Genomic DNA, 2,706 nt, shown 5'->3' with positions numbered 1-2,706 from the left:
TTTTTGTAGTTTCTTTATTCTTGAAGTGAAATTTAACTTGGAGCTATCTGCCATAATGTGTTGTGGAAAGAACTCCAGAGAATGCTATGGAATAAGCTAGTACTGTGAAGGTAGACAGTCATAATTTAAACAGCTGTTCACAACTGTTTGATATCTTGACTCAGTGAAGTTTTTTGTTGACTTCAGTGAAGCCAAGATTCATCCTATTCTGTGCCAGCTGAAGCAGTGACACCCTAGGATGGCATTGAAAAAGCACCAGGTACATTTGAAGCGTCTAACTTCATTTTGGCAGCATGAAACCAAGAAGCCCCAACTGTGTGGCAAACCAGATCCTTATAGAGCTTACTCCGTAACAGTTTTTTTCAGAATGTGTGCTTAATAAGTGAGGGCAGTGACTGGAAGGATCATAATGTTAAGCAGCTTTCTACTTTATGCAAAATGGTTTGGTATCTCCGTAATCACAGACCAATTTGATGCATGCAGAACTGTCTTCAAAGCTGTGTGGAACAATACTTCTAAGACTATCTGATAGATAGAATATTAGAATACCTTGAACAGTAGAATACCTTGTTCTGTAAATTTAGTAGTCATTTGCTGTTTGTAATAGTGCCTGTTTAAACCAGCGTGGTATGTTGCAGGAGCAAGGCACACAGATGTGTCAATCTGGATCAATAAATGGCTGAAGGGCATAGCCATGTGGTTTCCTGAGGATTTAATAAGCCATAAAATTTCAGGGCATGCTTTGCAGTTTTCAATCCATACTTGAAGATTGCTATGTATTATGTAGTTGGCTGAATGAAGTTATTACTGTGCCATCAAATAATGATTAATTAAAGACATAATTGTTCAACCATCTAAACCTGGAGTTTCAAACATGATACTGTAACCAGATTTTAAGTCAGGTGATTGCATCTTTCATGGGAAATATAAGCGATAAACAATATGCTTATAGAGTGTACAATGGAGATCCAGTCCAAATTGGCATATTTTAGACTTATGATGAAATTAATAGCATAGTTTTAGTTCGCTTTGGATTCATTGGAATAATTAGTGTTGTTATTATTATGGTTCTGTGGTTCTGGAAGTCATAATTATTTTCTAGGAGTGCAGAAGCATTTTGGATGAAATATATTATTGCAGTTTGCATCAGCAATTCTAAACCTAGGCTCATTCTTTGTCAGTGTTCTGCCCTTAAGGAAAACTGAAAAACCATTCTTCCCAAATGCTAGCGTTCATAAAAAGGTTTTTAAATATCACACATCCTCAAATATAAAGATACTTTAATGTATTAAAGCTGGTCAGCCTCTCATTTGCTGTGTCATACTGTTACTGTTCGCACTGGTGCATCTGACTGTTGGTTATAGCTTGCTTAGTTATGATTAATATTGTACAAACAAGTTGCAGAATCGAAATACACCCTTGCTTGCTCATGCAGAGAGCTTAGACACTGTGCTGGCCTGGAGGTTGTGCTGTAAAAATTAGCAGCAAAGCTAATTATTATTGGCAAGACATGGTAGTTCTGATTGAATCTGAAGTCAGGATAATGTTGGAGTCAAAGTCAGCATATTTTCACCTACCATAATTAGTGACTGGTCATACAGCACTTTCTGTGGATGTAAAGAACTCTTAAGTGTTGAATATAACCAAGAATTATCTTCTGTATTCTTATTTTAGACATTACTGTTCAACATATTTTTGAAATATATTGATACATGTGTATTTTTGTGAATATACATGTGTATTTGTGTAATGGATAAGCACAATATTTTTTTCTTTTTAGAGCTTAAAAGAGAACACTAATGAAATAGTATTTTACATATTTTTATTTTCAATTATACAGAGACTGTTCACTTTTTCTGTGCTTAGCATATTTCTATTTTCCTCCCTCACACTCCTCCATTTTAAAATAAGAATTTATCTGCAATGCAGAGTTCTCCATCTTTATTTTCTCAGAGTAGGGCATGATGAGTGTCATTTGGCTATACCATGGATATAGTTTTATGTAATTCTGTAGTTATTGCCTATGCCTTCATAACTATCTCTGCCTTTTCATGGAAGCTGTGAAGTGGAGCCAAGCATCCCTGTCTGTCCCTAGTCCTTTGGTCTTGTTTTATTGCTTACTCCATTCTTCTCAAGCTCACTAGTGCAGCCAGTGGGTCAGCTCCTTGTTTCCTTTGTTTCATTTAGCTCTACAGTATGTTGGAAAACAAATATTTGAAATAGTTGAAACCATTTTCAACCAGTTTTTCCTGTAAGACACTCACATTCTCTTGTGTGTGGGGAAACAAAAATCTGGCTTACATTTTGGCAAGTCTTGTGTTCTCACCATCTCTAAGCTTGCAGAACCACAGTAAGGGCTGAGGTTGGCAGGCACCTCTGGTGACCATCTGCTCCAGTCCTCTGCTCACAGCAGACTCAGCTGGAGCAGGCTGCTCAGGGCCATATCCCTGGGGATTTTGAGCATCTCCAAGAATGGACATTCCTCTCTGGTCAACCTGTTCCAGCATCCGACCACCCACTCCCTCACAGTTAAAAAGGTTTTTATCTCTGTGTTTAAACAGAGTTTCCTGTATTTCAGTCTGTGCTCAGTACCTCTTGTCCTTCTGCCATGCCCTGCGTGTCTGTTCACTGGCTGGCAGCTGGACTGCTGCTCGTGCTGTGTGTCTCCCGGTGTGCTGGCACGGTCCACAGTGGCTGGGGAGAATA

Source organism: Pseudopipra pipra, chromosome 7 (genome assembly GCF_036250125.1).
Source record: "Pseudopipra pipra isolate bDixPip1 chromosome 7, bDixPip1.hap1, whole genome shotgun sequence".
Lineage (NCBI taxonomy): Eukaryota > Metazoa > Chordata > Aves > Passeriformes > Pipridae > Pseudopipra > Pseudopipra pipra.
The sequence above is the reverse complement of the archived record's forward strand: the minus strand, read 5'-3'. Positions refer to the sequence as shown.